This window comes from Lissotriton vulgaris, chromosome 5 (genome assembly GCF_964263255.1).
Source record: "Lissotriton vulgaris chromosome 5, aLisVul1.2, whole genome shotgun sequence".
Taxonomy (NCBI): Eukaryota; Metazoa; Chordata; class Amphibia; order Caudata; family Salamandridae; genus Lissotriton; species Lissotriton vulgaris.
In genome coordinates, this window is record NC_141693.1 from 1,150,116,526 (window position 1) to 1,150,131,889 (window position 15,364).

The 15,364-nt window shown below is 45.6% G+C and overlaps 1 protein-coding gene across 1 annotated transcript in view; it reads left to right on the plus strand.

Moving 5' to 3' along the window:
• Nucleotides 1-7,613: 7,613 nt before the first annotated feature.
• Nucleotides 7,614-15,364, plus strand: part of LOC147712125 (sulfotransferase 1 family member D1-like) — a 63,253-nt gene continuing 55,502 nt past the window's right edge. The window contains exon 1 of the mRNA XM_086922910.1: nucleotides 7,614-7,751. The gene's annotated coding sequence lies outside the window, so the exon portion shown is untranslated. The remainder of the gene's footprint in view (nucleotides 7,752-15,364) is intronic.

Sequence of the window (15,364 nt, forward strand, 5' to 3'; positions counted from 1 at the left end):
GTCTTAGGAGGCCTATATAGGTAAGCGAACGGAGCGCTTACTGTTGGGAATGGGTATAAGGGGGCATGGTAGACACTCCCTGACCCCCTAGGTTTCCTGAGGGGGTCTTAGGAGGCCTATATAGGTAAGCGAACGGAGCGCTAACCATTGGGAATGGGTATAAGGGGGCATGGTAGACACTCCCCGACCCCCTAGGTTTCCTGAGGGGGTCTTAGGAGGCCTATATGGGTAAGCGAATGGAGCGCTTACCGGTGCGCGCACCGGGAAGCGCACCAAAGTGAAAAAAAGTATGTAAGAGTTTAAAAAATGATAGCAAATTTTTATTATTGGAGGGTAGTTCTGAAAAGAACTTTATTTTTTATTTTTTTGTTTTATATTTTTTTATTTTTCTGAACATTTTTTATTTTTTTTGGTTTTTATGAACTTTTTTTTTAGGGAAGAAAAAAAAATCTGGGAATTAACAGTGGCTCAACAGGAGCAAAAAATAAAAAAAAAAAAGCTACTGCTTTCTTTTCTTGCTGCAGTGGTGGTTGTCTATAGCATCATTAATGAGGGATATACTTAGGTGCCCGTAGGTGATGGTCTTTCCACAATAAATGCAGACCATCTTATATCCACCAAATTTCTTTTGTATATTTGGCACCATTTCGCGCCCTTCTGGTGCTGCAAAAGAAATTTCACCTGTGGAGGTGCTGGCCTGATGATCTCTGTTCTTCTGAACCATGTCCCGTACCTCAGCCTGTGCCAAATTGTTAGGATGCCATCTCTCCATGTGGCGGATCATTGTATAATTCCCAAAAGAATACTGCCCGGTGCGCGTAACGGGAGCGCACCGGTGCAAAATTAAAAAAAATAAAAAATGTAAACATAAAAAAAATTGTATTTAATAAAAATAAAAAACATTATTCATTTTAATGAAGTATCTATTTTACAGCTATTGATATTTGCTATTAAAAAACCATTGAAATTCACAGAAAAAACCATAGGTTTGAGACCATATATAGTTAGGTGAATATTTTAATCATACAAAACAAATGAAATTCCCATATATAGTTAGTTGCACTAACTATATATTTTGCGCACCCGCAGTCCACTGCTGATGATGTCACATATTACATCATTCATGACTTGGTCAGTGACATTGCTGATGACATTACTGATGACATCTCAAATGACATCACTGATGACATCACTGATGACATTTCAAATAACATCACGGATGACATCACTGATGACATCTCATTTGACATCATTGATCACATCACTGATGACATCATTCTTGTGCTAATACGATGAACCTCTTCAGACTCTAATATAACCTTAGATACACTCAGTGTATACAGATACTCACACACTGTCACTCATCCATGGAGTTACTCACACACCTAGTCAGTCATGCAAAGAATCAATCTCACCTCCATTTCCTCAACTATACAGTTATACACACCTTACTTATTCAAACATATACTAACACATATTTACTCTCTTATACAATCCCTGATACAAGTTCACAATGATCCATACAGCCACTCACACATTCACTGGCTCTCATGCATAGTTATTTATATATGCCAACTCTCACATGTACTGTGTTTTACATATGTACGTACTATGACATGTAGCATTCAGATATCCATTCACTCATCAATACACTCATGCACACAGTCAACCGCCCATGTAGCTGTTTCCACATGCACTCTTGAACTCATACACCTAGTGAATCAACTGCTCACACATCTATGCACAGAGTCACACACCTCCCAGCCACCCCTACACACACTCAATCTCCCATAAAAATACTTGGGCAACCAATCAATTACACATATAGCCTCTCGTATAGCTAATGATCAACACATGCAGCAGTTTACACCACAACAGACATACTGATGCACACATTCAGACAGTTTAGTCACTAACCCATGCATTTAGTAAGACACATTTATTTAATCACTCACTCATGTCATGAATGATGTAATATGTGCTATTAAAAACCTATGAAATTCACTGAAAAAACCATAGGTTTCACACCAGTTATAGTTAGGAATTAGCATTTAAAAAACCTATTAAATTCACTGAAAAAACCATAGGTTTCACACCAGTTATAGTTACCTGGAAATTTTACTGACATAAAACCATTGAAATTCCCACGTTATAGTTAGTTGGACTCACTATAACTTGCGCGTGTAATGCACTGCTGATGACATCACATATTACATCACTCATGACATGGTCAGTGACATCACTCATGACATCACTGATGACACCATCCTTGTGACAGAGTAACAGACTTCCTTTCAGTGTAATGTAACCCTTGAAACACATATTCAACAAAAAAAACTAAAATTTTCAACAAAAAAAGAGATATCCATACCAGTTACAACCAATTCAGTATTATCACCATCCTTATACACATTCATTCATCAATAGTTCTATATAGTCACTCATACATATACTCACTCATCATATGTAGTGATACACCTATACATCCTGTTACACACCGACAGTCATCAAAAAGTAACTCACACACATACTCACACATGCAAATAAACTATTGAACATCCATTTATTTGCATATACAGCTATACACACACTACCACCTTACTTCTAAGGAAAATTACACATACTTACTCTCTTAAACAATCACTTATAGAAAAACATACTTATTTAAACAAGAACTCTTTCAATCTCTCACTCTCACATATACTCACTTATATAAATCAATACTCACATATACTAGATTAGAACAAATGTAGTTAATGATAAAGATACTAGTGTGACAGTCATTCACTCACTAACACACACATATACAGACTCATCCACCCATACAGTCCTGCACATATGCTGTCTTCTAAACTCATACAAACAGTGAGTCAGTCACCAACCCATGCAGCCAATTATATACAAAATGAAACACTGATACAAACATTTAAATATTTAAACAATACTCGCTAATATATGTATTCACTAAGATACACTTATTAAGCCAGTTAACCAATCAATTTTTTTTTTTAAAAACATCCATTAAGAAACCTATTTAAACATGTATTCTTCCATCGACCTTTATATATACATATATAAAACATATTTATTTTTCAGAAAGACACACATTCACTGGATGGTGTCATCAGTGATGTCATGAGTGATGTCACTGACCATGTCATGAGTGATGTAATATGTGATGTCATCAGCAGTGCATTACACGCGCAAGTTATAGTGAGTCCAACTAACTATAACGTGGGAATTTCAATGGTTTTATGTCAGTAAAATTTCCAGGTAACTATAACTGGTGTGAAACCTATGGTTTTTTCAGTGAATTTAATAGGTTTTTTAAATGCTAATTCCTAACTATATATGACAACCCCACTGCTCCCAAGCGGATCCGTGTGTCTTGTTCTCAAAGGGCACAACAGCGGAACAACGTACCTGTTTGGTAGGCACAAGTCGAGCATCAAGGAGGGTTGGTTCAGCCAACGACCCAACTGGAGCATATTAAGGAAGGAGAGAGGAAGCGGCAAATCACTATGAATATTATTTTTGCTGTAAGACTACAAGAACCACAGTGCTTAGCGCGCACACGCCCAGTGGGGCGGGGCCAACACTCTTAAGTATCACCTGAACATTTGAATGTGCAATACCTTCTCCCTCCGATGCACCACGCCACAGATGAAGGAAAACTGTTCCGAAACGCGTATGGCAAAGATGGTGCGAATTTATGTTGAGACAGACTGCCTTTCCTTGCTGCTGCCTCCCGAATAAAGAAGGTGAAATCACACGTTGTGAGGGTGTCCTCATTGCGGGAGCAAACTTTTTTGGATTATACTGTGGCCTGCTCCAACCATGAGGACAACCCCACTGGTCCCAAGCGGATCCATGTGTCTTGTTCACAAAGGGCACAACAGCGGAAAAACGTACCTGTTGGGGTAGGCACAAGTCGAGCATCAAGGAAGGTTGGACCAGCCAACGACCCAATGGTATCATATTGTGGAAGGAGAGAGAAAGCGGCAAATCCCTAAGAATAATATTTTTGCTGTAAGACTACAAGAACCACAGTGCTTAGCGCGCACAAGCCCAGTGGGGCGGGGCCAACACTCTTAAGTATCACCTGAACATTTGAATGCGCAATACCTTGTCCCTCCAATGCTCCACGCCACAGATGAAGGAAAACTGTTCCGAAACGCATATGGCAAAGATGGTGCGAATTTACGTTGAGACAGACTGCCTTTCCTTGCTGCTGCCTCCCAAATAAAGAAGGTGAAATCACAAGTTGTGAGGGTGTCCTCATTGCGAGAGAAATCTTTTTGGGAATATATATATATATATATATTACAACAATGTATCCCATAGAAACTGATATTCCATGGAAGACCAAAAAAGCTGCCACTCCAGCCACTCGAGTTTTTCGTGAGACAACACTTAATTTATTCTTGAATCCATTGATAGCTTATTCACAGCATAAACCAACGCGTTTCGGTAGCTCCCCACTACCTTGATCACGGTTGTTCAAAACACTGTTTGCTGGTTGTGATTTAAAATTGGGAGTTCCCGCCCACCTCGGTAACATGACAACATCCATATGTTTTTGCACAATGGGATTCTGGGATATGTAGTTCAGCTACATTTCATACACAATCAACTCATTACTTTTGTATAAATGTCTTCAAATTTACAATCCTACTTCCATTCTTATTTAGAATATGTAGTAGTGAAATTGTTCCCACATTTTCTTTTACATTTACAACATGCTCGAGGTATTGATTCCATACACTCTACAATTTTTAAATGTTTCTCACCACTACAATCCTTTGTTGTTTAGGCAATCCAATAGATATGCAAGGAAAGAGGAAAGTGGCAGGGGGAAAGGAAGAGAGACAAGGTTATTTTTACCAATTGCTATCCCTATTTCCCATTTGGAACCCTCAAGTGGGCTGACATTGATGATTTAAAACATCGAAGCTCATATTTTCATATACATTCTCGATTGGTGTATGACACTATTTCTGTTCATGCTACTTTCTCACCCACCGGTGGGTTTACTTTATCTTATATCCCAGATTTGTTTTGGCGTTCATCCCCAGATGAACCTTTTGTGTGGGGGTAGGGAAAAAAAGAATAGTTCGGAGGTTTTTCGAGAAGTTCAATTTCTTTAGTCTTTTATATGTGTACATAAAGTTCTTCCGACTGGTTAAGTCCGAAAGGGGTCATCGTTCGAAAGTTCAAAATATGCCGTGACTCCTTTTGGCGTAACAATTTTTCGCAGTGTCCCCCTCTTTCTGAAAGTGACATGGTTTCTAATCCTAGGAATTTTAACAGCATTCTGGGACCTGCAGTCTCCGTTGTAGCCTCAGAATCGGCAGGTGCAGTAGATTGACTATTCAGGAGGTGGGATCAGAGTCGAACCTATCAGTGTGCGGCAGGACATTGCTTTAACCTCATCTTGTGCCCACACCCTGCTCAAAGACTCTAGGCGCTGAGGAAGGCTGTTAATGCCGAAATGCATCCGCCGTGTACGAGTCAAGCTGCAATTAAAGTGTTTCCTGTCTCCCCCTACGTGGCCTCTGCTTCTTTCTTTGAAGGAGTGGATTGTATATTTGGCGCGATTGTCAGTATCGCGCAACAGGGGCCCCCGCATCTCAAGTTGGGCTGGACACTGCTGGCACCGCTTCAGCACTTTATTTCTTCAGGTTACTGAATATCCAGGTCCACCCTCTGAGTTGAAGAAAAGGATTCTTACGGTGTTGGAGGCATTCGTGCACCACGAAGGGCAAGCTGGATTTCCGGACGAGTCCCCGTCATTTTCCTACATCGACTTTCGAGGTTTGCGGTTCAGGGGACTGGAGGGAGCACTTTTGAGCAGCTACACGCAGGACATTTGTGTTAGCGGAGATGACAAGCCCTAGCCGCCGCAAGCACCTGATTCCCCCCGCATCACTCACCACATTGCAGAACTGCATGCTGGGACCTGCAGTCTCCGCTGTAGCCTCAGAATCGGCAGGTGCAGTAGATTGACTATTCAGGAGGTGGGATCAGAGGCGAACCTATCAGTGTGCGGCAGGACATTGCTTTAACCTCATCTTGTGCCCACACCCTGATCAAAGACTCTAGGCGCTGAGGAAGGCTGCTAATGCCGAAATGCATCCGCCGTGTACGAGTCAAGCTGCAATTAAAGTGTTTCCTGTCTCCCCCTACGTGGCCTCTGCTTCTTTCTTTGAAGGAGTGGAATATATATATATATATATATATATATATATATATATATATATATATATATATATATATATATATATATATATATATATATATGGCGCAGGCTTTCTCCAGGCTGCAAGTACGGACAGGAACCCAAATTCAGTGCAAAAAAGTGATTTATTTAGCTGCGGTGTTCCCAGTCATCACGACGCGCTTCGCGCTTCCCAGAGCGCTTGATCACATGACACAGTTGATCACCAGACGTTGGTTTAAATACATTTAACACATGATATCTAAGCCTACAAATGGCATTGAAATAGAAAAGGTATAACGTCATAAACTACACAAGCTATTTCATCATGTTATCAAATTTGGTATACTTTGTGTTTTGGGTTCAACAATGTTTTTAAAATAGGAGAACACAGTTATAATTCAATGTGTCGATGTAAAAACCTATGTCATAAGTAAATAGTGATAGTGATATGGACAAAACAAATAAAATGTGTGTTTCTACTAAAATCAAAATTTTCAAAAATATAGTTGATGTTTAAAGTGCAATGTAGCTACTGATGTACATCATATTACGGAACTTGCCGTTATTACAGTTAAATAATTTGCACATGCTTTCGATGGAAACAATATGGAGCCTCATATGCTGCTAATGTCCATTCATTGTGCAAAGTATCGGGAAAGGAGAGAATAAAGTGCTATAGCAGAGTTGGATTTAATATCTCAGCAAAGGGATTTTACTGCCAATGGTTAGTTAGGCTTTCAAGGATTAGGGAATAATATCGGTAAAATACCTTAATCGCCCCATTTTGTTAACCATGTAACCAAGCCACCAATTAGATTTACATAGGAAAATATGCAAAAACGCATGTTTTTAAAAAATAAGACATTATGTTTCATTCATATAAGTTCAACAATCAATACCTATTAATCAATAAATATATATACAAGCATAGGATTCATAAATACGCCTATAAAAAACCTTAAAATGGTTATTAAATGGCTAAAAGGATGAAATCATATGATATATCTAAAAACCATTGTGTACAAATTGATTGCTAAAAAACATATATCACATAGAATAGTTAATTCAAATTCTATATAAATAACAGTCTAAGAATAATAAAACATGCTTAAATAATTTACAAATCCTATGAAATCACGTACAAGATAGTAAAAGAGACCAACCAATTTGCATGCTTACAAGGCAGAAGATTTCTTTTAAAAGAATGTTCTGGCTGCGCTGCTGCTTAAAGGAACATTTTCTGGGTGGGATTGGTCTGCTGGTGTTGGGCATTGCTTGTTGATATAGCTCTGACCTTTGTTCGTTGTTACAGCTGGACAGGTGCAAGAAGGGATCGCAGCCAAATTCCTCTTCTCCAACAAGCCTGAACAAGGTACAGACACCGCTTAAGTACCTGGCCTCCGTTCAAGCTCCAGTGATTCAGACTCTATCGTTGAGAAGGGGCAAGCAGCTTGGTGTTTGGTGGCTGACCGCCAACATTCTTTGGCAGAACACTTGGAGGGCAATCTGTGGTGAAGCGCACACGTCAGAGGTAGGTGTTGTTTTTTTTCCCTGTTCCATAGTTGCTGCTTGCTGAAGTAATCCCCTCGAGACAGTATGCATTCCTTTATTTCCTCATTTAACTTGTCCATCTTTTGTGGTGGCTACTGCTTTCACGCTGTGTGGACCTCTGGGTGGTTCCAGTGCATATGTCCTGGGAAATGAATGGCAGCACAAGCTGGAAAAGTGCTGTCAGCCTCTCTTACCCAGCTCTCTTTGTGCCAAAAGACAACATACCGGCTGCATTATCGACGTTCGCATTGCTGTTTAAACGTTTATTGACATGTTTTAGGGGTCATTAAATCTTTGTGCGGCGCGTTAACCCCCATTTGGGGTCCAGGTTTGCTCTTTTAGGAACATTGCTTTATTAATCACGTGGGGGGCTCCTGGAGTCGAGCTTTGAACCTTTCTTTCAGTGTCCTTAAAGTCCGATGCCCTAACACCTTGAGAGAGCATGGCGTCGCTGCCCCGTTAATATTTTTGGTGTGTTCCATTCGTGTTCACTGTACCGTACCCTTCCGAGCAGAATCTGGAAACCCGAAGCGAGGTGGGATGTAGAACGTGCATTTCACGCTAACTGGGCCTTCGTTTTACACATGGCCTAACCAGTGGTCGAAGTGGGAAAAAAAGTAGGGGAACTGTGGGTGGAGAATCAGGAGGCGGGAATAACCGAGGATTGAATCAGTGGGCGGAGTCAGGGGTGTGGCTAGAAATAGCAAAACATACACATTTTTAGTACGTTTAGCATTTCACTGACCAGTTACAGCTTATAATGTTATTCAATTAAAACAATGGATAAACATGTTTATTTGAGGTTTAATTCAGGAAAAAAGCAAGCACTCATAAGGAATACAAGTTTATGTAAAGCGTGTGAAATATAAGCCGGAACAACATGTTACCTTAATGCTTTTACTCTCATTGTTCAGAAATCCATGATTATGTTTTGTCTCAAACACTGAGGTTATGAATACAGGGCTCCTCCTGTACACATGTGTTAAGCAGGGCTCAGAAGAGAAAGGGACTCTTCAGGAGAATCTAGACTCAAGGAAACCCACAAAGACTCCTTCATATTCATGTCAGCCAGCTAGCTGCTCAATCATAATATAGCAAAAAGAACAATTGATGGAAAGAATGCAGAACAATACCATACATTCACCCCAGTGCAGAAATCTGGGCCTAAATCCATTGTTTCTTTGCTCACCATGCCATTCCAGTTTGGACCCAGCCATATGCAAATCAGTCTTGTTCCTGCACCCAATGGGAACAGGGTCCTCCCTGGACTGGAAACAAGCATCCTAGGACCGGTTTCAGGCTTTCAGCCCTCATCAGCCAGGATAGCTTGATTCTAGTGGCAGGGAGAGCACGGGACTCATGTCTGACCATACCTGTCCCACTTGGGGTGACAAATGCAAAAAGAACAATTGATGGACAGAATGCAGAACAATGTCATCCATTCACCCCAGTTCAGAGATGTGGGCTTAAATCCATCATTTTTTGCTCACCATGCCATTCCAGTTTGGACCCAGCCATATGCAAATCAGTCTTGATCCTGCACCCAATGTGAACAGTCCAGCCTGAACTGCCAGGCCATATGTATTCAAGTGTCCTTTCATTTGGAAAGTGAAAACAAAGCAGTAACCCCTGAACTATGCACATAACATATTGCTCTTTGATATGCATGGTACATGTTCTTTGCAGGAGGCATGTTACCCCTCTGCACTACTTTAGATGAGGCAAACAGCCACCAGACAAAACATGCTCCCATCTCTCTCCAGCAGGTACATTGATCACCAAAGTTATCTTGGCACTTGTATTGTTGACCAAAACCTGCTGAATATACAAAGAAATGTGCAGTGTTTTTGGAACTCCTGCACTTATACAAGACCGGTCCCCCCAAACTAAACTAGCCCCCTACCCTTCCAGTCGCCCTGGGAAACACCTGCTCCTGCCCTGTTCACTGCTCCTGCCCTGTTCACCGCTCCTGCCCTGTTCCCCGCTCCTGTCCGTTCCCCGCTCCTGTCCGTTCCACGCTCCTGTCCGTTCCCAGTGCCTAATCACTGCTTCTGCCCCATCACCTCTCCTGCCCCGTCACCTCTCCTGCTCTGTCACCTCTCCTGCCCGTCATGTCACCTGCCTGTCATGTTGCCTGCCCGTCACGTCTTGTACCCGATCACCTCTCCTGCCCCGTCACTTCTCACTTCTCCTGTCCCATCACTTCTCCTGTCCCGTCACTTCTCCTGTCCCTTCACTTCTCCTGTCCCGTCACCGCTCCTGCCCCGTTCACCGCTCCTGCCCCGTTCACCGCTCCTGTCCCGTTCACCGCTCCCGGCCCGTTTACCGCTCCTGCCCCGTTCACTGCTCCTGCACCGTTCACCGCTCCTGCCCCATTCACCGCTCCTGCCCCATTCACCGCTCCTGCCCCGTTCACTGCTCCTGCCCCGCTCCTTCCCCGTTCACTGCTCCTGCCCCGCTCACTGCTCCTGCCCTGTTCACTGCTCCTGTCCATTCCCCGCTCCTGCCCCGTTCCCCGCTCCTGCCCCGTTCACCGCTCCTGCCCCGTTCACCGCTCCTGCCCTGTTCACCGCTCCTGCCCCGTTCACCGCTCCTGCCCCGTTCACTGCTCCTGCCCCATTCACCGCTCCTGCCGCGTTCACTGCTCCTGCCCCGCTCACCGCTCCTGCCCCGTTCCCCGCTTCTGCCCCGTTCACTGCTCCTGCCCCGTTCACTGCTCCTGCCCCGTTCACTGCTCCTGCTGGCTCAGAAGAGAAAGGGACCGTTCACTGCTCCTGCCCGGTTACCATTCCTGCTCAAGCCTAATCATTGCTCCTGCCCCATTACTTCTAATGCTTCGTCACTTCTCCTGCCCCGTCCCCTCTCCTGTCCCATCACCTCTCCTGCCCCGTCGCCTCCCCTGCCCAGTCGCCTCCCCTGCCCAGTCGCCTCCCCTGCCCAGTCGCCTCTCCTGCCCAGTCCCCGCCGAGGTCCCCTGCACCAGAAAGACCAGATCGGGAGGCCGCTCCTTCTACTTCCTCGCGGCCAAAGCATGGAACGCCCTTCCGCTCCACCTCAGACAGACAACATCGCTCCCCATCTTCGCAAGAAACCGCAAAACCTGGCTCTTCGACAGACCCCCTCCTTGATGGAACGGAACCTGCACCCCCCCCCCCCCACCCCCACCCCTAGTGCCTTGAGACCCTTAGGGGTGAGTAGTTGCACTTTAACAAACTCCTAATTGATTGATAGATTGACCTCTTCTTTCCTGCAAAGTTCACATAGTGCCAAGAAGTAACTAAGTTCTGTGAGACTGCTGTACAGACTGCTCACTCAGAGTTACTAGCATCCACCTCAAGAGCTGTAGCTTTAGGCTCGCTGGCCCAATGCTGTTACATTTCACACCAGCTGAAATTCGTTTTTAGGCAAACAGCCTTCTGTCCAGTCCACTACACAGCTCCAGACCCTGCTGTTCATATACAATCCTTGGGACAATTAGGAGCTTAGCAGGGAAGTGTATGTTCTTTTGTGCAGTTTATCATACCCAAATCCCCCTCAACATGCACAGCTACCAAATTAAACATTGATACCATCTCTGGTGGTACGTGCATAACACCCCAAGTTAGTGATACATGCTGAGACGTTTGCTGGAATCTCCCATCCACCCCCATCCCCACCCCAGCCCTCCACACGCCTCCCTTGGTCTATGAGGCCTGCATTCAACATGTAGTAGCCTGATTGGCTCCTGTAAGACACAGCCCTCTACTGACTTCAGACAGAAACACTTTTACTCAGCCATTAACAAAAATCAGGAATTTGAGTGCAGCTGGAGTTAAAATGACTAACAAACTGCATCAGTAATCTATGCGTGTGAGTGATGCAACCTACTTTCTATTGGTGTCTATTCAAGGCAATTGGTTTCATATTGCGTGGTAAAAAACATAACGTATATTTTGCAGTGAAATACTCCTTACGAATGTGCTGCAGCTTCTGCCTCAGAGTTCAAACAGCCTTTCACACTGATGCATTTGTTGGCATCTCAGCACGCCCGGGCTGATGAGAAGTGAAATTTGAGATAAAAGTTTACTCGAGACTTTGACTTAGAGGGCGTACATAATTAATAATTATAGCATCTGTTCGCGACGCCCCTGTTTAGTTTTAAAGGCACACCAGGGTGCGGCACAGATTGGGAACCCCTGTGCTAAATGTAGGCGGCGGGCGCATTGTCATTCGAAAGGGGCTAATCAGCCTCAATCGGAATGACAATGGGCCTGCCCTCAGGCTGAGAGCGCTCAGGGAGGGGCTGCTGCAGCCTCTGGAGTCACAGAGAAGTGCGAGCAGCCCCTGGAATCAGGATGAAAAAAAAAAGTTCTCGTTTTTATTTATTAGGACTATTCTTGCCGTCCCGGGATGCTTTGTGGAAACTAAGAAGTAGGGTAACGGACTGAAAGAATTTTTAGAAGTAGGGGCACGCCGTGCCCTTCCGTCCCCGCCCACTTCTATCACTGGGCCTAACACGAAAGTGCCCTGACTCACATGACGAGGTCGTACATTTATCACCAATGGCTCAGTTCCCTTTGAGAACCCTCGGTATATTAAATGTCAGTGCCGGGGTGTAAGCATTGCTTGTTACAAGGGAGGACCTAGGCGAGTGTCAGCCTGGTTTGGCAGTTAAGCCAGGCAGGGGAAACCAAGTGATTTTTTGCAGTTAGTCGGAGCGGGGTTTCGGTTTACAATGTTCACACGTGCCTTGTATGCTGTACAATTTATAAACCATGGCAGGAACACGCTATTTGTGTGCGTCACCGCTGGTGGTTATTGATTTAAGTCTGATTGCACCCCTGGCCAAAACTCCCTTAAATAAATCTGAATATCCACGCTTAGCAGCGCTTTTTTGCAGAACACGGTGGTGAGTGCACTGACATGTTATCCCTCACCTGCAGCGTCTTCTGTGGGTGTGTGGCAAGAGGAGTGGCTGGTATGCGAGTGGTCAGCGTGTGGTGACTGGTGAATGCGGCTGCAATTCCCAAGTTTTTTGGGAGGTCGGTAGAGGTAAAGTTTATTAGGGTGCTGTGACTGCATGAGGCAGTGTGTTTTTTTCAGTGTGTGGCAACTCCACCAGTAGAAACGATAACATGGGAAGCCTTTGCTGTTACATGCAGGCATTTTTTACACAGAGTAGTACTTGAAATGCAATCCTATTTTCTCCACTTTTTTTGTAAATGGCGTTTCTTGCAGGAAAACAGAAAATTAATTTAAGGAAATAGTGTCATCATATTGATGTGTAGCACTGCACAGTCAATGAATGTATTATTCATTGTATAGTTAAGTCCATTACAAGTGTATCAGTGTGTTCAAAAGTTAATATGGGCAAATGATAACATCAGCATACGCTAAGATCTTCCACTATAGCCCATACAAATTGTCAATTTCTTAAATGAATAATAATTGAATCGCATTGCTTTATTAACCTTTTTTTTCAAAGCAAATATAGGCAGCAAGGCTGATACACACTGCACCACCTAGACTAGTCACTAATACATATCCAAGCACGTATTGCCCACCTCAAATGACCAGCTGCCACATGGTCATAAATATAATGCAATCAAAACAAAGTGATGAGATGCAATACAGAAGGGGGCGTGGCTGAGCACGCAATGGCGACGGACGTGCCCGGGTAGAGCTCCGTGTTAAGCTCCCCGTCCACAGGTCATTTATCCGTCACTTTTATCCGCCGTGGGCCCAAAACCACAGCAGAGCTCCTGCGGGCGATCCCCGACCTCCCACCTGAATCTGGGGCGGATCATGGTGCTTCGAGTGCCCCAAAGTCAATGAAGATCCGACACTCTCCCTGGCGGGCTCCCCCAGCCAGCGCGCCTGCTCACGCGAGACAGGGGTTGAGCCACGCCCATCAGGCCCCGCCGCTGGAGGAGACGCGACAGAGGCGCTGGGGCCTCGAGAACTGCGACATCGCCCCCTTCTCACCCAGGGCGGCAGTGAGGTGTGTGCTGGACCCCTGCAATCCAGAGACGGCTGGAAAAGGCCGATCAGGCACGACGGAGCCCCGGTGACTACTTGCCTCCCCCCGGCTGGCGCGGCCATTATAGGGCGGCTGAGTCGCTGCAGTGCTTCTGGGACACAGAGAGGAACCGATCGCTATAGAAGACCTGGCAGTTTTGGTGCACGGCCGTGGAGATCCTCTCTTTTCACCTCCGGACACTGGCGTGGCTAACAGAGGCCTCAGCAGGTACTCTGCTGCGGGGGTGAGTTGCGTGGCCTGCGGCCTATCTGGACTTCCCACGGTGGGCCACACTGCCGGCTGCAATCGTTGGAAGCCTGCTGCACTTCCCAGGACTTGCTACTGTGCGCTCTTCTGGGGAACCTACTGACCGGCACACTTGCTACTGGATCCTTGGCCTGGACACTGCCGAGTAGCCCTGAGGGACTTCCATGGAGACGCTGCACCCCTGCTACTTAATGGCCATCAACCACTACCCGCGCCTGTGAGACGCCCACAGTGAGTGCTACAGAGGGGTCCCATTTACTGGCAGACTGTGGGTGATGTCTGGAACTGGTGGGGAGATACGGCCACGTGCACTGCTGGGGTTTTGACCCCCATTATCCTCCACTTGGCGGAGACACCCTTCTTCGAGTGCAACTGGTGGAGGCACTGTGTGAGCTGCGGAGCCTATCACCCGCCACGCGAGACATCACCTCGAGGGGGCTGTTGCTGCCGGTCGGTGATCCCTGCCTTGGCCCCCCAGCGCAATGCCACCTACCGTTTACGCACACTAACTGATATGGGACGCAGACGGCAATAATATGCGCTGTTCTCCTTTCTCCCCCTCCTCAATCGCGGCTGATATTCTCAGCGAGAGGTGACGTCGTGGGTGTGAGGCATTGGAGGGGTAACCCTGCATTCCCCCTGGGGCTGATACACCTCGGCTCTGCAACATGTTGTGACTTCACACAGGCTTTGGAAGGCCTCCGCGGAGACATTGGCGACTCACAATACTGCTTTGCACATATCTGGGGGATCCAAGACGAGGGCTGGCGCTAGCGGCATCCAAGGAAAGGGCAAGATGACAAAAGCGTTTGAGCCTGACCTGACCACCTCCAAATTAGACACGATGCTGGCGGCGATGGAGCATCTGGAGGAATCGCTGCAGTCGACACGCACGTCCCTATAGACGAAAATTGATAGTGTAACCATTGACTTAACACACCTTTGAGCAGACCACAAGAAACTATTGGAATGGACAACTGCTCTGGAGACCGTCATGGCTGATACCACGCCAAAGATCACACAGATTGACTGACATGTTCAAGATCTCCTCAACAGAGTAGAATTCCTGGAAGACCGCGCGGAGGACGCGGAAGGGAGGGTGAGGAGGAACAACGTCCGCATCATAGGACTACCGGAACAATGGGAAGGGGGAGAGGCGGCGGAGCGTATGGAGAAATGGCTCATGGACTTATTGCCAGAAGGCTCCCTTTCTCAGCACTTCGTGGTTGAGCGGGCCCACCGGGTTCCGACGAGACCTCCTCCCGCAGGCTCCAACCCCAGGCCAATGCTTATTCGCATTCTCAATTATCGAGATCGCAATGCCATTT